This window comes from Asparagus officinalis, chromosome 3 (assembly GCF_001876935.1).
Source record: "Asparagus officinalis chromosome 3, Aspof.V1, whole genome shotgun sequence".
In the NCBI taxonomy this organism is placed as follows: Eukaryota; Viridiplantae; Streptophyta; class Magnoliopsida; order Asparagales; family Asparagaceae; genus Asparagus; species Asparagus officinalis.
The window spans coordinates 4,438,599-4,460,164 of record NC_033796.1 but is presented as its reverse complement, the minus strand read 5'-3'; the positions used below and the strand labels follow the sequence as shown (position 1 = coordinate 4,460,164).

At 35.6% G+C, this 21,566-nt stretch overlaps 1 pseudogene; it reads left to right on the top strand.

The window, feature by feature from the left end:
* LOC109832528 overlaps positions 1 to 21,566 on the top strand; it is a 118,035-nt pseudogene that overhangs the window by 58,065 nt on the left and 38,404 nt on the right.

Here is a 21,566-nt window from a genome sequence, read left to right as displayed (position 1 = left end):
CAAAGAACGAAGAAGTGAGTGTCATGATCCTCGTATAGCTCCGGGTATACCTAAGACGTGATAAAGTTAAGGTGTTATACCTTGAAAACTATTTAGTAGAATACACGAATACATTCTTTTTCTAAATATATAAAAGAAACTGCAAATAAAAAGATTTCTGCTTACATGCCATCCAGCTACTATGAGATCACCATCATTTCGAATCGAAATTTGTGATCCGCTTATTTGATTATCCGTCACTGATGGTGGACCATATACATTTAATGTTGCTTTTGCACCATAATATGCACCTTCAATTTTGTAATAAGTATTGCCACCTACACCCAGAAAGCACACCAATGAACATAATTTTCGTAAAGCAGTCGAGAAAATAACAATTAATGTAAAGATTTCTATGACTTTACGTTGTTTCAAGGGAGGTATCAATATATGTGTGTGTGTGTATTGAAGAATATTCTTCAAAGCACAAGTAAGAAATATCCATAATATCTCAATGGTTTTACTTTTTGCTTACAAATATAAAATGAAAAATAATAAGGAAATCAACATTACAACCTGCTGTATCATGAATATCACCAGCTAATATTGACCATGGTGGTACTTATAAAATACATTATTTAATAGCCATAGCACTTGTATGATAATGAACTTACACGAGTCGATGCAGCAACTGTCACATTGTCATTTGAGTCGGTGGCAAAATATTTATTTGCAAAATATGTATTTGCTAGCGCCAAACTTTCTGCATAGGCAATAGATGTATGCTGCGTAGCACAATCAGATTGCCACATTAGAAACATTTAAAAAATAGGTTTTTTGACAGTCAAATCTTTGTTAATTATATTAGATCCTGAAATCTTCACATTTACAAATCCAAGTTCATCAAGTTGCTTTAAATAGACCCCCACCCCAAAATACCCCTTCAATTTTTGATGTACAATCTCAAATCTAATAAGTTGACTTAAAGAAGACCCTTATTTCGAACAAATATGAAGATTTGAGGGTCCAGTCTAGAGATATAAAGTTTTAAGGGTCTAATGTAGAATTACTAAAGATATGGGGGTACATAGAGACAGAGTCTACCATGTAAGTTTAGGTACATACCGTAGGTTTTGTTTGGGGTGGGGGTGGGGGTGGGCATCATGTTTGTTGGGTCTTGTGGGATAAGTGAAAATCTCAATCGACTATTTTTATTTGCCAGGTTATAGTTAATGCAATGATCTCTCTAATCTCTAGTGCCAGTGAAAATAAGCATCTAAATCCATCATATACAAAGCTATAAAATTTCTTGCAAGTACAGTTTACATTCTAAAACTTTTGCTTCTATTAAAATTCTACAGAGATATTCCACCATTAAATTTTCATCTAAGTGATATATCTAATACACAAATCACTACGAAACATGGTATGCTCTTTTGATTCTATTCAGCGTGGTGTCAAGGTATTTATTTAAAGGAAATAAATACATAATAAGAAAATCACAATCTAGTCTTCTAGCAATAAATTTTATTTATCTAATATTTGATTCAAAATGTTCTCTCAAGAACATAAATCTCAAAGTAATATAGAATGATGATCATAAACTTAACTTGTAATAAAACCTTAAATAATTGGCGTAAATATGGTCAAGTTTATCATGATATTTGTAACGAAAAAAAAGAATTTAGCTAATTGTAGAAAGGCATCATTAAGTAACTAGCCATAAATGAAAATCACGGATATGATGTTTGGAGAAGTTGAAGGCCATGAGCAATAGCTATAAATGAAGAATCTAAAAATTAATATAGGTGATATGTTGAAAGAAAGCTGCTAACATTAAATAAGGCAAAATACACTGAATAATAGTGGAATAAGCGAGAAAGGTTATTGAGCTAATATCTCATAAGATTTATGATAGGTTGATCGTTTCTTTTTTGATTTCATATATTTCAATGTAAAAAGAATCAGATAACAAGAATAAAGGTATCATAGTAGAAAGTGTCGTAAATCTCCAGTTCAAATTTCTATGCTCTATTAGTGATAAGTGTATTCTTTTTTAGTGAAAAACTATAATTATATCTCTTGGTAATATATTTTATTACTATTTTTACTGGTGCCTTACCTGGTGGAATATTCTGGCATCATCCCAGTGTGTGAAAATAATAAAATCTTCCTCAAATATAAACTGATTTACTACAATACACACTAGTTTTCAATATATAAGATGAAGTTTGGTACCTGGTATTCCATCTTGCCTTCATACTTGCTTACATCTATTGCATTACCTTGAAAACTTAAGCAAAGTAACAAGCACAAGAAAGCAGTAGCCAAGAATCCTCTATGAGCCATTTGGAGACCAATGCCTCCGATAAGAAGTTATGGGTCTTTATATGATTTTTGAATCAAATGGATTCCATTAGCTAATGGAATTCATTTACTAAAATAAATAAATAATCAATACAATATCTCCAACTAGATTACATTAGATTGTAGAAGATAATTATATATTCTCAAATTGACAATTTAACTATGGAAAAAAGATAAATGGCGCTAAATTTATTTTAATGTTTTTTCTAGTAATATTTTGTTATTTTAGCTAGTGATTACCCAAATGAACCATCTTTCAGGGTCTTTCTATAATTTTTGAAATTGTCAGGAGTTTTTTTTCAGGTTTTTTGCGGGTCGTTTGTAATTTTTAGGTGGGGGCGGGCTGCTGTTTGTAATTTTCAAACCTTAAGGGGTTGTTTTCAATTTCAAGATTTGTCGGGTGTTTGTTTGCAAATCCGAGTTTTTCATAGGGTTGATTGTAATTTCTATAATTTAAGGGGCTTTTAGATTTTTTTCGAGGGTTGCTGATAATTTTCACATTTTTAAGGGCTCTATTTAAGTTATTTATTTCCTTATTTTTTTCGAGGGTTGCTGATAATTTTCACATTTTTAAGGGCTCTATTTAAGTTATTTATTTCCTTATGGTTTGTTTTGTAAATTTCATACATTTTTTGATCGGGCAAAATAGAACAATTTTTTAAAACCGGCTGATTTTTTTTTTCAAAATCGACTGTTTTTTTTTATTTATCAAAATCGACCCGGTTTTGTGATTAGCAGGCTAATCACTATCCTAAATAGTCGGGGTTGGCAACCCCGACTATTTAGGATAGTGATTAACCTGCTAATCACCCTTTAATTAGGGTTTAACACCCTCCTAAATAGTCGGGGTTGGCAACCCCGATTATTTAGGATAGTGATTAACCTGCTAATCATAAAATCGGGTCGATTTTGATAAATAAAAAAAAAACGGTCGATTTTTAAAAAAAAAAAAATTCGGTCGGTTTTGAAAAATTGTTCGGCAAAATATGCATTAAACTAGTAAATGATACGCGTACTGTTTACGCCTGTATACGCATGAATAAAATCACCACGTATGCTTTGATCCCTCCCGCCCTCTCTCGAATCTCAGCCCTGGGTCTCAATTTAGGGACTTCTGACGATCTATGATTTCTGACGATCTAGGGTTTGAGCTTGAAGAAGAAGGTATGTCTCTCTCCCCCTTAAATTAATGCCATCTTGATTCAATCTTTCACCTTCCTAATTTCTCCATGCCTTGAATTTCTCTACATTTCTATAACTTTTTACAATCTTCAACAAACCCAAGAAAAAAATGTAAACTTAGTGTCCTAGAGTCTATCATTTGAAATTATTTTGAATTTTAGATGAAGCCTCACCATTGTCATAAAAAATAGCAACAAAAAGATCACGGGTATATCATCGTCATCATTTAGAAAAAAAATGAAAGATAGATGCTTTAAATAGAAATTGCAAATATCCACTAATATCGTAAGAAAATTTGACAAATTTAAAGATCATATTAAACGACTCAGATAATATTCTGATCATCAGCAACAACCAAGTTCCATTAATGATAAAAAATCGAAAAAGATCTTAAATCTAAAATTCAGCGAACCATGCAACACCTAAGCAAAAATTTGTCAACCAACATAACCAGATCTAAAATCGACAAACTAGATGTAGCAAGAGGTTCGATCTCAAATTAATGGGAGATTGAATGATTAGAAATCTAATTAACTCCTCATTGAATTACTACTACTTACTTACTACGAGCATTATCTAAGTGTCCTCCTCGTCAATCTCCTCGTCATCATGCATGATCTCCGACATCCTGCTCCTGACCTGCCCCGATTACCTCCTCGGCGTTGACCACCTCACAGTGATCCTCCTCGTGAACAACCTTTTCCGCCTCCCTTTCATAGTTGTTGTGTCAAATGCCACATAATTGCTTACATTTATGATGCGTGTGCGAGTAGTGAGAAGCCATCGTAGACTTGTAGTCGGATGTTCCACGTAGGCGGCAATGATCTTCTTGGCGGCCGCCTTCTTTGTCATAGTTGCCCTTGAAGTCTTGTGACTGGCCATGAAGCTATGATCACCGTACAAACGAAGAGAGAGAGAGAGAGAGAGAGAGAGAGAGAGAGAGAGAGAGAGAGAGAGAGAGAGAGAGAGAGAGAGAGAGAGAGAGAGAGTTAGTTTTGGGAATTAGGGGTGCTTTTGGCAATCTCTGATTCTTTTTGGGGAAGCATTGTGAATTGAGTGGGAGTTTTCTTATAATAGTATGTGTTGATTTCCCACCCAAACTTTTCAGTTATTTACATTTCAATTTTTTTTACATTTCAATAAGTCTGGGAATTGGGGATGCTTTTGGCAATCTCTGAATTTTTTTGGGGAAGCATTGTGAATTGAGTGGGAGTTTTCTTATAATAGTATGTGTTGATTTACCTCCCAAACTTTTCAGTTATTTACATTTCAAATTTTTTTACATTTCAACAAGTCAGCCAGATGCGGCCATCACAATATCCTGTTACCTTTTCCTATTAATGGGGATTGACGTAAGCAACAAGAATTTAGTAAGGTCCATTTATCACCCGTAATTTTTATTGTTTCATCACTCTGTAATTTACAATTACAAGGAGGAAGATCACCACGATGAGGATACTGAGGTGGTCAACGTTGAGACGACAATCAGGACAATTCAGGGGCAAGAGACCGAGATCATGCATGATGACGAGGAGATTGATGGGGACGCTCAGATAATGCTTGTAGTAAGTAGTACTAGTTCAGTATAGATTTCTAATCATTTAATCTCCATTTGATTTGAGATCAAACCTCTTGCTATACCTGGTTCGTCAATTTCAGATTTGGTTGTGTTGGTTGACGAATTTCTGCTTGGGTATTGTATGGTTGGTTGAATTAGATCTAAGATCTTTTTAGATTTTTTGCTTATTAATGGAACTTGGTGGTTGTTGATGATCTGCATCTTAATCTAAGTCGTTGGATATGATCCTTAGATTTGTCAAGTTTTCTTGCTATAATTGTGGATTTTTCTAGTTTCTGTTTAAATTAGCATCTTTTTTTTTTGAATGATGATATAGCCCATGATCTTAATTTTGTTGCTATTTCGGGTTTTCTTCTGAATGATAATGATATAATCCGTGAAACTGGGTATGCTGGTGAAGACACTCCGAAATCGATGTTTTCTTCGGTGAGTGTTTAAATTTGCTATATTCTCCTTTTTGTAGTGTATAAAAATCTGATATATTGAATTCGTTGAGTTAATCTGTGCAAATCACGATTATTTACTTGATTAAATTATGTGTCCTCTTTATTTCTTATTCCCTTGTATTTTGGTTCCCTAATTTGCAGTTATTGGCTTGATCTACGATTGTTCGTGGATTTCTTAATACTGTTAAGTAGATAAATACCGGAATCCCATTACGTGGATTTATTGTTTGCTGTTGATTTTGTAGAAGTGAGATTGGAGGAGTAGAATGATATCCTTTCAAAGTATCATTATCGAGTGCAATTATGCACAGGCTCAATGTTGCATTCAAAGAAGAAGAAGAAGATGAGGAGGATATCATTCAGTTTTGTTTGCCTCCTTTTCTTACATCTCATTTGAATCTAGTTTGTTATAGTTATTTATTGTTTGTTGTTTATTTTGTAGAGGAGTGATTGGAGGAGTAGAAAGGTATCCTTGCAAAGTTTCATTATCGAGTGCAATTATGCATGAGTCAATTTCACAGTCAAAATAGAAAGAAGTCGCGATTATTCAAAGAAAAATTCGCCTTCGCCCTTTGGTTTGCCTCCTCTTCTTTAAATCTCATTTAATTCCATTTTGTTAGGGTTATTTATTGTTTGTTGTTGATTTTCCAAACGAGAGATGAGGAGTAGACAGATTCTTGCAAACAATCATGATCCATCGTATTTATGTGCAGGCTCAATCTCGCATTCAAGGAAGATGATGAAATCATTCAGAGAAGATTCATCTTTGGTTTTCCTTCCCTTCTTTAAATCTTATTTAATTCCATTTTGTTAGGGTTATTTATTGTTTGTTGATTTTGTAGAGGAGAGATTTGAGGATTCGAAAGATATCGTTGCTAAGTATGATGATTGAATGTCTGTGAGTATACCAGTTCCTGCTCAATTTGCACTTTTAATTGAATAGATGAATTGAGTTAATTGTTTCCTGTTGATGTAATGACTAATGAAGCATTCACCTATATCTCAATGATCTGATTTCTGAAAGATTTAATTATGTTTGCTGGATGATCATATATCATGCATGCCAAATTGCATAATGGAAGAAAAGAAGAAATAAGAGAGGTTTCTCTTTGGTTCCGCTAGGACCTACCCATGTATGCGCATCTGGCATCCTCTAAAACCATACAGTAGTTTTACCATCAGAAAAGAACATGTTTACTACAAAGGCTGTCTTAGCTGGGAAGTCTGGGATGAAGCATATTCCTGTAGTTGTTGCATTTCTAAAAATAATTGATGACCCTGGACTTTAATGAAGCATTTTTTAAGAAAAAAGGTATGGGATTCTAAATTAAAACCCCAGCCATCCAAAAAAATATCAAGAACATAAACATCATATCGATTCAGTCTTTCACCTTCCTAATTTCTCCACTCCTCGAATTTCTCTCCATTTTTACAATCTTCGAGCTAGTTCCCGTTCAAACTGCGTCATCTTCAACAAAACCCTAGAAAAGATGGAAACTTGGCGCATTCGAGTCTATCATTTGAAGTTATCTTCATTGCCAGGTGAAGCATAAGCCATTGTCCTCTATTAAGGTTCTCACACTTGTGAAGCTGGGTACGCTGGTGAAGACGCTCATGAAACCTGGGTTTGCTTCGGTGAGTGTGTTTAAATTTGCTGCATAAAACAGTAAATATATCGAAGTTGTAGGACTAATCTCTGAAAAGCTGAAGCATGATTTTTACTGATTAAAACTTTGAAGCATGATTTTTACTGATTAAAACTTTGTATCCCCTTTCATACTGATTAAAACTTTGAAGCATGATTTTTACTGATTAAAACTTTGAAGCATGATTTTTACTGATTAAAACTTTGAAGCATGATTTTTACTGATTAAAACTTTGAAGCATGATTTTTACTGATTAAAACTTTGTATCCCCTTTCACCCATTGTTTCTTCTTCCCTTGCGTTTTAGTTTTCCTTACTTACGGTTATTGTCCCGATCTGCAACTCTTCATGCATTTTCCTGTTTGCTATATACACTGACCTTATGTAGGTGAACATGCTAAGTGAGGTAACCTAAAGCTACAATTTATTCAATTTTGTGTTACAACTTGTTTCTATGATCTCTCGTGCTTGATCTCATTTGGCATTTTTGTGAACAGATGAAGATTTGACAACTTATTACATGGGTTTATTGTTTGTTGCTGATTTTGCAGAGGAGAGCTTAAGATCCTTGCAAAGTATCATTATTGAGTGCAATTACACGCAGTCTCAACGTTGCATGCAAAGAAGAAGAAGAAGAAGAAGAAGATATCATTCACTTTTTGGTTTGCCTCTTCTTCTTTACATCTCATCGGATTCCAATTTGTTACAGTTATTTATTGTTTGTTGTTGATTTTGTAGAGGAGTGATTTGAGAAGTAGAAAGGCATCGTTGCAAAGTTTCATTATCGAGTGGAATTATGCATTGATCTTGAGAGGAGAGATTTGAGGAGTCGAAAGATATCCTTGCAAAGCATCATGATCGAGTGCCTGTAAGTATACTGATTCCAGCTCAGTTTGATTCCATCACTTTGATGAAGCATAATTCTACAACTGCTGCATCACTGGAAATAATTGCTAACTAACCTATCTGTAAGCTAAAAATTGAATGATATATGTTTCTATGTCAAAAAGTTTGTTGTCCGTTGATAGAGAGCACTCCTTATTCACATGTAAAATCAACTTAATCTTATGCTGCTTATATTGGTTCTCTTGTTGGAAATTGTTGAAAACTACTCTATAGACTGAAAATTATTTTCTTGCGGGTCCTCATATGTGGTGATCAGCAGGGTAATCTAAGCATGTGTGCTTTGTCAGATGGTCTTAAAGTTGATAAGTCAAGTAAGATAGAGGAGAATTTTCTTTATTCAGTCAATTTAAAGGGGCCCATGGGATTTCTTGTAATACCAGTGTTCTGATTACTACATTGAATCTATATGAATGCGCACGGTAATGACTGTATGTTTAATTTAACACCATATAAGTCCTGCAACACACCACTTATTTTATCTCTCTTTTTTAGACTGGTGGCAATGGATGCATTTGCAGCACACCACCTATTCTCTCTCTTTTGTGTTTACTGGAACGAAGCAAGTGCAAGAGTTGAGCACCAGAACTGTTCTTATCTTGGAGATGTTTCTGAACACTGGCACTGTTTTGCATTGTATGTAACTGTCGCTTCTTCATCCCTTCTCTTTTAGGAAAGTTGCATCACATATAATTTGTCACTGTTGTGCAGGATGGAAACTACAAGTATAGAATGCTTCATCAGTTTTTTGAGAGAATGAATTAGTTTTTCATGTCTGGTTACTATATATATGTGTGGTTAGCTTTACTTCCCTTTTCAATTTTTTAACTGAGCGTTTAATAACATTATAAGTGGCACTAGTACAACAATTGAACAATATTGAGTAGTGAATCCTCTAACTGTTCTTAGTATAATTTTCAAGGAAGTGGTTTAATCGTTACTTCTTATACATGAGCAACATAAAACATGCATAGATAACTGAACTATAAGCTTAACATTGAACCAGTTATATCTTGACCACAGATTGTCCAACAGTCATGCTTAAATCATTCTTAAGCTTTAAATATGTTCTTAGTACCCTTAAAGGGCGATTACTTATTTGATTGTGCCCCAAATGAAGAAGTTTTGCTTTCTCTGGATTCTGGATGCAGCTACTGAGGCTTTGACATGGGTAGGTAGGGAGCACATGGCCGAACCTGCTGTCAGGTCTATATGCTTTGCATCGAAGACACGCAGACTTACTGCATGTCAAAGTTGCAGGTCTAACCATGATTTCGTCAACAAAAAAAAGTGAGGATTTATTACTTATCTCTGTTCGGCCCAAGCAAGTTTTGACGTCTTGGATTCTAAAATATACAAGTACACAAAATAAAAGTTTGCATCAAAATGGTTCAAATACATATTTGAACACATATCTAGTCTTAGTACATTGATGTACTTCCAGTGGCTCTCAAGTCTCAGCTAATATGCCACCTAAGCTTCCTAGTGTTCATTCGAAAGGGAAAGGAGAACTGGAAGCTACTGAAAATGGAAATTGTTCAACCATGAAATTTCCCTGCCTCAGAGAAGAAACTGAATCCCAATCAGACCTTATGGATTGGCAAGACAATGACTGGAGATAAATGGAAGTTACTGCATTTCTTGTGAAACATGCTGATGACACGTAATGAGATGTCTATTTGCTATCTAGGTGCATATATGTCAGCTATGCTAAATGTGTTGTATTGTGTAATGGATTTATCTGCAAAAGTTAATCACTCTCCTTTCCTTGAATACCAGGTTAAATGTTTGTTTTATAGTGGTTGCTTTTTTCAGATGCTACTCTTATGCTGCGGTGCTGCATGTCAAAGTTGCTGGTCTAACCATGATTTCGTCAACAAAAAAAAGTGAGGATTTATTACTTATCTCTGTTCGGCCCAAGCAAGTTTTGATGTCTTGGATTCTAAAATATACAAGTACACAAAATAAAAGTTTGCATCAAAATGGTTCAAATACATATTTGAACACATATCTAGTCTTAGTACATTGATGTACTTCCAGTGGCTCTCAAGTCTCAGCTAATATGCCACCTAAGCTTCCTAGTGTTCATTCGAAAGGGAAAGGAGAACTGGAAGCTACTGAAAATGGAAATTGTTCAACCATGAAATTTCCCTGCCTCAGAGAAGAAACTGAATCCCAATCAGACCTTATGGATTGGCAAGACAATGACTGGAGATAAATGGCAGTTACTGCATTTCTTGTGAAACATGCTGATGACACGTAAGGAGATGTCTATTTGCTATCTAGGTGCATATATGTCAGCTATGCTAAATGTGTTGTATTGTGTAATGGATTTATCTGCAAAAGTTAATCACTCTCCTTTCCTTGAATACCAGGTTAAATGTTTGTTTTATAGTGGTTGCTTTTTCAGATGCTACTCTTATGCTGCGGTGCTTCCGTTGCCTTTCTGGCTGTGGTATGTCATATTCCTCGAGCAATCTATTTCTTTTTCATGTTTGGGTTTGTCAGATAATCACTTGATGTGGAATCTATTTATTTTTCATTCTTCACTATATCTTTTCTCCAGGATTGAGATTGCTGCATTGGTTACAAAAACATCTCCAGTCGTAGCTCTGCAGCATTTGGTCATTCTTAGCTTTGTTCAGGCTAAAGGTAAGCACTTCATTATCCAGTATGTTTTTAGTTATAGTTTGCAGAGCTTAAAACAAATTTCCAGAATTGTGCATGCAAATTAAGCAACTTAAGCTATTTAAATTCTTCGATTTTTGTTCAACATAAGCCTCTAGTTGTTGGTTCATGTGAGTTTTTTACTTCAAATCAGCCGGAAGATGAAGCAAGATGTGGCATAAAGGAACTAGTTTTCATATTTACTGAGAAGAGTGTGGTGTGTGGGAGTATTATATGCAAGAAATGAAGTTAAAATGACAATCAATTATAACTCGGGCCAATAAATTTTGGACATCTTGCAGATATTAACCGCCAATATGAGCTTAATTGTAACTGTGTACATTCACTAAGAACTGTATGCTTCAATCTCGTTCTTATGAGTGAATGTGTCAGTTTCTGGGCTAATGCAGCTAATAACACTGATCATACTCTGGATCTTTGCTTGGGAAGTTCAGGATTGAAAGGGTGAAATCTAGACCAGATTGATGAAAAAAGCTCAATCATAATGGATTAAAGAATGCCTGTGGTTTTTTAGACTGATTGGATAACTAGCAAACTGTGATATGCTTCCTTGTGATAGTTCAGATCACAAGCTCAAGTTGCTGGAAGAAGATAGCAGAGTGGATTTTCCTAATACTTGTGAAATTCAAGGGCATAACATGAAAGGTTTTCTCTCAATGCTGAACAATTCATCATATAGATATCCACAGTTCAATCCATCTTAATATCACCAGGTGAGTGTACCTTTAATGCGCAAAATATAAAACATGACGTCTAATTATCCTATGAGCCTCTGATATTGATGTTGCTTTCTGCAGTCCTTATCCTGTCATGTTGCCAGTCCAATATTATTGTACATAACCTTGTTTCCTAAAGATGTTATGTGGAGTGCTTTTCCAATAGTTTAGCATTTTCTTAAAAGATCATAATTTGGTAGCTAATTACAATAACCCAAATACTCCATTGCCTTTGTCCATGTTTATTGGTTTAGTCCATTATATATTGGCTGCTTCTCGTAACTATCACAGATTCACAATTTGACCTGCTACTGCTGGAACCGATGCATCAGAAGGATACCTTTAGGCAATCTTCTTACGATTAGATACCTCTGGTCATAATTTTTTTATGACTGCAGTTTGCATTTCATTCTTTAGTTTTTCTTTCTTCTTACAGAAAAAAACCTATCGTTCCTCGTTAAGAAATCCAACTTGACCAATATCTCTTGTTTTCCCTCTTCAAAACTTGCTGATTGTGTTTCTTTCTCATATACTTTCAAGCTACATATAATTTATCATACGCTGCGACCATTGTGCTATGCAATCTTTTATTTCTTGTATGGTCATAGAATAAATCTTTGAGCATCCAACAAGTAACTGGAAATCAAAAACCAAAAAAGGGTCAGAAAGAGCACATCAAGACTCATGCTACGCTGCTGCAGTGATTACAATTCTGATGCCAGATCAAAGGGAAGTTTGACATCATTATGAACAACTAGAAGTCTATTTTCAGAACCAATGGGCTAAATAATTTTAATGCCCTATCTTTATCTCATATTTATGAAAATTAAATCTAGTAACAAACTATTTCCCTACTATTTAGATGTTTGATTATGGTTTGCGAGAGCATTATCTCTTTAAAAAAACAACCATTGTTTGAAAGATAACTTGGCTAGCTACACATAAGAATAGACTGTATCCTTGAACAGGCTTCACGGCAAATTACGTAACAGGAGTAGAACCTTTATTTCATATATTTAGGGCGGTTGTAAAAGCAACTTCCTTTGTCGAATTAATGGCTGTCATATCCTTTTTTGCTGCCTCGGTCTCTGAAGTCTGAGCTTGTTTCAAGTGCTCCAAACATTGGATTTATGATATAGAACCTGCAAGGAGTCAACAGTCTCTGTATGCTTTACCATGCATTACTTTTATCAATACATTGTTCCTCTTGCTTTATGCAAGTGAATAATCCGGTGCACACTTGGACGGGTGGTAAAAGTTCTTAAGGAGAATGCATCATCCGAACTCTTATTATCTTAGAGATGTTCCTGAAGATCTGAACTGTTTTGCTTACCTGTAACTGTTACTTTTAAGAAAAATTGCATCACATCACATATATAATTTGTCTAAAAGCTGTGCAGAATGGAAACTACAAGGGAAAAAAACGCTTCATCAGCTTTTGTTGACAACGAGTTAGTTTTTAGTTTTCAATTTCTGTATATACGTGTGATGAGCTTTCGTTCTCTTTTTGACTCTTTAACTGAGTGTTTAATTACATCAATAAGTGGCACTGGCACAATAATATTTTCTTCATCGCTTTTGGTTTTCCACTGTTCCATGTTTTTTGTTATATTTATTTATTTATTTGTGGGGGTTGGTTAATCCATTCCTAATTTGTGTGTGGTTTTTGCAGATATATTCCTTCATGACATGTGGAGACTTTGGTTGGTTGATTAATGATTATTAATATACGCGGTATTTTTCTTCATCTTTCAAATATTTAATAGTTTAGTGCTCGAAAACCTTAATAGAAACTATCCAGAAATATATCTGCATATAGTTTCCTAAGTTATATTAGAGTGTGTTGTATTGATGGTAGTGATAATAAGGTGAGCGTGAGTGTTTAAGTATAAATATATTGTGGGTTCAGTCTGTGATTTATGGCCAAATTATCAATGCTGACAATTATAAATCTCCTTAGTCATGCTCCAAACTTTTACACTTTTGTAGTTGACAAACAATTGGCAGTTCATTAAATTAGCTATCTATGGTTTAAATGTCCAAAAAGGAGTAATGTCTGGAATGTCGAAACTAGTTAAGGAAGAAATGGGTAAACCAAGTTTCATTTCAGATCTTGATATGAGGTTGGATTAAGGAAGAAATTGTTGAACTCCTGTGATATACCGACTTAGCGATTAAAAAACCTAAACTTGGAAAAAATGAAAACTAATGAATGGCCTCAGTTTATACTTGTCATGGGTTTTGTCGCTTCTTCAGTTCTGCGTCTATCACCCGCTTCTTCCGAGGCTGGCGATTGGATATTCTTCTCCGTCACAATGTCATAACATTTTAGTCTCTGTTATGACCCTCCATAGACCATGTAAGTAACATACATCGGCGACATGTCTTCTCTGCACAATTTGCACCAGGAACTTCACAGTCTGCCTTGTTGATAGTCATAAATATAAGAAGGTTGCATTGGTCAATGGATATCTTGAGTGCAGATTGTTCGACAGTTGTACCTAGATCATGATTGAGCTTGGCTTGAGAAGTTGCTAGCCATTACAACGCTTGTATTGATCCGTGCGAAACTGTGCATGAATGTCTCTATAAGATTCACAGCCCTTGCTAGGTTGTAACATGCCCTCTCATTCTTCTTAGTATGATAGTATCCTTAAAAGGCGATTACTTAATTATTATGTCTAAATAGTTTCTCTATTTTGCTATAACTGGATTCCTGATGCAGGTACAGAGGCTTTGACATGAGAAGATGGTGCGATTTGAAAATGCTTGGAGAGCATGTTGGTGGATCTGCTGTTTAGGTCTATATACTATTATATTGAAGACACAATAATGGCAAATGAAACCTGCAGTTCTAACAATGTAAGCTGACAAAAAAGTTCAGCAGTTAATTACTTATATCTACAGACATTAAAAACCTGCCCAATAATGGTTCAGATACAGAATCACAACATATAAATTGTTCTACTTCGTCATTGTATTTTCAGTGTCTTCCAACTCATATGCCACCCAATATTGCTAGTTCTCATCAGAAAGTGAAATGGGAACTGGAAGCTCCTGAAAAGTGAACACAGATGCTTTGTTTTCTTACCAGCTGCCGTATGAAATACTCACTGAGCAATTTATTTCTTTTTTTTTCTATCACAGTTTGTCGGGTAATCAGTTGATGCAGCACATATTTTTCATTCTTCTTGATATCTTTTCCAGGGCTGACATTGCTGAAATGGCTTCACATACATCTCCAGTTCTACCTTTGTTCAGGCTGAAGGTACCACTTCATTAGCCAGCATGTTTTTTGTTATAGTTTTCAGAGCTTAGAACAATTTATTGAAATTGTGAGCACAAATCAACAACTTAAGCTGTTTATATAATTCTATTTTTGCTCACATAAGCCTCAAATTTTTTATTCATACGAGCTACGACTACAAATCAATTATTAAGTCAGCTTGAACCAATATATTTTGGACCTCTTTCAAATATTAATTGCCCATAAGGATCAGTTTTCTTCCCCTCATATTCAGAGGACTATGGTAGGTGACAACTGCTTTAGTTGTCTGCAACTTTACAAGTGGGAAGTTGCCACATCAATTCTAGGATCAGTTTTGTAAACTTATATTTCATTTTATTTCACATCGTGTACATGAGAAATGCGTGTATCCTCTCTTCCATTCATATTGATTTATGTTCATGTGAATTTGATGAGATCAGTCTCTCGACTACACATCATTAATTCTAGAGCTTTGTAATTGCAACCAGTGGAAGATACGAAATTGCAGTAGCTGGATGGGTTATGTAGATGGCTGAGTTCTAGGCATCCACTGGCAAGGAGTGCTATTCTCCACAAAATATCTGTACAAAACTTCTTATTAGCAAAAGAACTCAGGAGCATGTTCTTCAAATACCCATATATGAATTTTCACTATTAGCATAGAAACTGCATTTATTTCACAATTACCCATTAAAATATTACCAATACTAAACAATGTTAACAGTAAGTAAGGTTTGTGTTCTTTGGTGCTCTTTACACCTTTCTTGCTTTCATCAATTGATTCCAAGGATATTGTATTGTTTTTGCTCTTCAGTTCCTACCTTTTGGGTTTTTAGTATGCAAGTAACTAGGCTAAAATGTGTAGCCGTGCAGAAATTACTTGGATATATTATTGTGCTCCCAGTCTCCCTCCAATCTTCAAATTTTAACTCCCTGTACTGATGCTAAACTTACATTCTTAATCCGTCATAGCCCTTTCCTGGCGATCTGAAGATTCTGAACTCTTAAATTCCTATTTCGGCCATAATTTACAAGATTTGGACTTCTTATTTCGTGACAATAATCAACATTTCCTCATACACCCTACATAAAAATCGCAGTATGCACCAGAAACTTCTTTTACTTATTTCCTTAGAAACCTCTATTGAACATTTCCATTTCCAGGTTGCTTTAATGATATCCTACGCTTTGGAGGCAGAACACTTTGGCTAGACCTCACCTCGCGATTATCAGCTGAAAATTAACTGCAGGATTTGTGATCTTCCATGTTTAACATCAGCACTTACAGATGCTCAAGGTCATTATATTTCATCCATTCATATTAAACATTAAGGATGTTTTTAACCCTTTCCTCGGTTTGAGCTAAGTTAGCTTGTCAAGATCTATATAAAAATAAATTCGTATATACAGATATACAGATTCAGCATGCTCTGTTCTATCTTCGCTTCCTCTTTGCTATATGTCCTTTAAAGTCACCGATGATGGTCTACAGATATACAGATATACAGATATACAGATTCAGCATTGGAACCATTGATGGTCTACTACGATATAGTAAGTATAATGACTCTTGTTTGAGTAGTAACAAAAGTCTTGTTTGGTTCTAATATTTGTTTGAGATGAAATAGTACAGGTGAAAATACGTATACGAAGATTATGATGCAAAACGATGCAAAAATTAGTATTTACGTTGATTTCAGCATTGGAACCATTGATGGTCTACAGTGAATCATCGATGGTATATAGTGAACAATTAGAGAAATTCAGAGAATCCATTTCGAACCATAGGTGGTCTACAGTGAACTATCGATGGTCACCACACTTCAATTATAGGTTTTTAGAAACTCGAAATCAAACCATCAATGATCTACAAGCAACCATTGATGGTGCTCGGGGAACCATTGATGGTCGTGAGGAACCATCGATGGTGGCGATTGTATTTGGCAGATTTGAAGAGTTAATCACAGCCGTTCGTTAAACACTTTCATCTCTAACTTTCACTATGATTTGGATATTTCTTTCCTGATTTATGAGATGATATATAAGATTGAAGAGATGATATTTGGAGAGAATACATGAGTTTAAAGATAGAGCTTTAAGAGAGAAAATTTTAGGGTTTGTGAGAAAAAGATTTATTTGTAATTTGAATCCCTAGAGGCTCAACAAACTCTTTCTCGTCACGCTCAACAATATCGGATCGTCTTAGCGAGAAGAGTTATCCTTGGAATCAACATCTACTTTGTTCTTTAATGAGATTCACTTCAATCTTTTGAAGAACAGTTTGCTAATCAAAAGGGTTGTCTTTCTAATTTTGTGCTTAAACTATTTTTGGTAGTTTATTTCTAACTTGTTTTACTCAAGCCGGTGATAATTGAAAGTTGAGACTAGCTAGGGCTAAGTGTTACTCGTTATGGAGTGTTAGGTTAGATGACTGATCTGAGTAGATTTAGAATACGGTCTTTGTAAGCCTACTTAATCAGGTTGTAATTCAAGAGAACTCTTAACATAGTGAAAATGCTTGTTCGTGACATGGAATAGTGGACGTAGGATTGTTATTCGAACCACTATAAAAATCTTGTGCGTCTTAGTTGGTTTTTAGTTTGGTTGTTCGCTTTTAATTTTCTATGATTTCACTGCTTATTCTGTGTTTTAGCGAAAGGTTGTAGCATCTCTGATCCAAACGCTGGAGCGTGGGGTGTGGGGGGGGCTCTTTTTTGTTGGGAAATTGTCTGTAAATTCAAGAGGAGGGGGTTGGATTTTTTGAATCTCTCTGACTTTGATATGGCTCTTCTTTCCAAAGGGACTGGGAAATCTATCGACAACAATTCTCTTGAAGGTAAGAGTCCTTTTCTCTATCACCCTCGAATACTCTTCTGTCATTAATAGCACACAAATTATAGTTTCAGCTTCTAGATTTTGGCAAGATACTTCTTCTATTTTCCAAGCTTTAGTATGATCTGTCAAGTGGAACTTAGGTGAGGGTTCAAATATCAGTTTTTGGGAGGACAAGTGGTTGGAGTCTAGCTCTTTGTGTAGCTTTTTACCCTTAGCTTGTAATCTGGCATTCTCCAAGTATGTCATTGTTCACCCTCAAGGATATTTTCTCGGCAATAATTGTTGGGTATGACACCCACCCTATTCTCTGTCATGATTACACCGAGAGAAAAAAAAGAGATATCTTAATGCTCAAAGACTTTCTTGCTTCCTCCAATTGCACTGTCAAGCAGTCTAAGGACACTACCCTATGTCCTACTAACTGAGATTCTTCAGTTAAATAATTATACTCTCTTTTGAACATGGGTGGGATTCAATCAAGTTTTTCTCACTTCCTTTGGAAATCTTCAACTCCTACTAAGGTAAAGATTTTCTTCCGGCTTCTTCCTAATGGAAGTAGCAGACATGAAAATTCGCTTAGGAAAGGTTGGGATGGTGATCTTGGTTGCCCTTTCTGCCAAATTGAATTAGAAATTGATAGCCACATTTTCTTCAACTGTGCCTATGCTAAGGATGTCTGAACCTATATTTTGTCTTGTTTTCCCTCGGTACCATGGCCTGCAAATTTTGAAGATATTTTTATATTCTAACAGCAATTCTGTGCTAGATCATAAGCTTCGCTCCTTGTGGAAAGTTGTTTTCCCTGCCTACTGTTGGTGCATGTGGAGATCAGGAAACAATTTGATCTTCAACAAAGAAAAGACAACCCCTAAATGCATTGCCTCTAATATTGCACACTTCGTGCTATTCTGGACAATATGCTCAGGTAGAAAGAAGGCTGTGGTCATCTACGGGACGGCAAAGGAGCAAGGACTTGGCTCATGGAGAGTACAGATGAAAAAGTCGTAGAGGATAACCTCTAAATGATTTCCTTTTGCTTTTAAGTTTTCTTAGCTGTGGTTTGGTATGCCTGTGTTTCGGGGGGAAACTCCTGATACGGTGGATGAGTGTATAGATTGTGTGTAAACTTTGATACTATGGTTCTGTGTAGCTCTTGAGCCCGGTGTGTTAGCGGGTTGGTAAGGACTGACGATGACTTGGAACCGCCTCATCTTTCCATCTGTGCATCTCCTCTCACGCTCTTCAAGAGGCTTGTTTTTCTGTTTTCTAGTTATATTAATAGTATTTGATTACGCCCCCCCCCCCTCCCCCGCTCCCCCCCCCCAAAAAAAAAAAGAAAAAAAAAAAAAGAAAAGAAAAGAAAAGATTCGGCATAGTCTTGAGACAATGGTTAAGTAGTGTGAATGTAGATGACATACGTAACTGTTTGCTTAGTACGAGCTCATGTTTGATGTTTAACCATGTACTTTGACATTACATTGAAATATTTAGATAAAAACAACCACGTTGGAAGGGTATTGCTAGAATTAGTTGGTGAAATATATGATACAAGAGTGCTGAAAAACCCTTATTAGTTTGAGAACCATATGACTTTTGCGTAATTCATCCAATATATTATGAACTCGAGGTAATCAATGTGATTTTATCTCTTTCTCTTTCTCTTCTCTGTTCAGAGATTAAGCCTCTCAATTCATATGTTTCTTCATTTTTTGTAGCATAGCACATGCTTGCTTTTCTTTTCCCTTGGGAATCTAGGATGATCGAGTCAATTAGTTATTCAGATATGTTGCCTAGTCCATGCTCATGCTCATGCTTCATGCTCAATTAGTTGCTCGGCTGCAATGCCACATGATACTTGTTATCAAAAGGAGAAATTTTTGAAATAGACCAGTTTTAATAAATATTTGGCAAAACTGATCGTTTTGCTAAATATTTAGCAAAACCGACATCTTATTGACCAGCTCATCTCATCAAGGTTGGCCAAAAAGAGATCAGTTTTGCTAAATTTAGGTTTTGAAATACACGGGACTACTAGTCTCATTTGTTTAGTGGCCGGCCACTAAACAAGAACCACGAAACCCGCGGGTCTATTAGTCCCGTGAGTTTTCTAAACAGTTTCAGAATATTCACGGTATTAATAGTCCGTGTATTTTGCAGAGACTTTGGTCTCTGTTGCCTAGAAAATCCACGGGACTAGTAGTCCTGTGGATTGTCTGGGAAGCCCAAAACCTGCACAAAACATGCACATATCATCGATTTATACCCTCCTTATATACAATGTATAAGTTGCACAAAAAACATAAATCCACCCATGTACATTGCTAAACAGTATAATCGTTATATAAGTTATAAATTTTAAGAAATAAACATAAACTAAAACACATTTAATCAATTCACAACACAATAGATACCTCTTATACATATTCATACAACAAAATACTCCTAACAAATACAAATGTATCAATTATGTTTAGTTACAAAATGAGTCTTAAGAAGAGAAATCAGTAAAACTATATTACTCAAAAATTATATAACGAGTAAGATCCGCCTCGTCTTCATTGTCATCCAAGTAAGATCCACCTCGTCTTCATCATATGCAAATTATTTATATTATTCAAAAATTAAATTTTATATATCTTATTTCTAGTTAACTATAGCTAAAAGATCCTCTATATCAATTTTAATTTATCAAATTTTGACCAAATCCTATTGTTTATAAAAAAATTAAATTTTTTTTCTAAATATACAGTTTTTTTCAAACTAGAATTTTAACTAAATAATAGTGAGAATATTATAAAAAAATAAGAAAATTATACATTGATGAAGAGTTGAAATTCATCGGCATGAGAGAGTCTAGGCAGTGTCAGAGTTCAACAATGCCGGAGTGAACTTTTTTGGGAAGATCTCAATTTGGGTTTATGAAGAGAGATTGGGAGAGGGTTTATCCAATTCAGAGTTCCGAGAGGGAGAGAAATAGGGAGAGAGTTGAGAGAGATAGAGGAGGCCATGCCCTACTTTTGGGCACACCTGGGGCTTTTATAGGCTTGACAAATACACGGGACTAGTCCCATGTATTTGTTGGGCAACACGAGCGGAAGTTTCTGTTTAACCCATGAGACTACGAGTCACGTGGGTTTTATAATAGTGAATAGAAAACCGACGGGGCTAGTCCCGTGTGTTTCGAAAACCACATTCAGCAAAACCGACATCTTTTTGGCCAGCCTTGATGAGCTAGCCAAAAGAGGTCGGTTTTACTAAATATTTAGCAAAATGTAGATGTTATAGCCGTTTTAATGATGAAAAATAATCTCTAATTAATGGCAGACAAGTGTCTCGCATAATGCATAATCAAATCAGCACATCAAGACAATTAGATACTCAACTTGGTCGACTCGACACGTCGACATCTTGCGAGGACGACTCGAACGACCCCTCCCCCCGACTGAGTCGACTACTTAACCACTCGACTCGATCGACTAATCGGCCGACACCTTGCGAGGGCGATTCAAAAGGCAGTACTTTCCGACTACCAGACGAGTAGAAAGGTGACGAAACGCCTCGAGCCCCGAGCCCCTCCTGTGCTCTGATGACCAATCACCTTGTCATAAATGTCATTAAATATATTATGGGTGTCATCATTCCTCTACCTCTAATAGTATTTATGACACATCAGACCACATCGGTACCGCACACCCCACATCACTTCACATTAAACATCGAAGTGACCTCTTCACCACTCGTTGGCCGACACCTATAAAGTTGAAGCTGACTTGGCCGTCAGCCCTTACCCGGCCGAAGTTTCCTTCCTACCCGTCCTTCCATTACTATAAAAGGAGGTACTATTTTCAATTACAAGGTAAGCTTTTCCACCATTCTCTGAACTTAAGAACTACTGCAGTTCTTTGTACTTCTCCAAACAAGCCACCCACTGATTTGATCGTCGGAGGAACAACCGGGG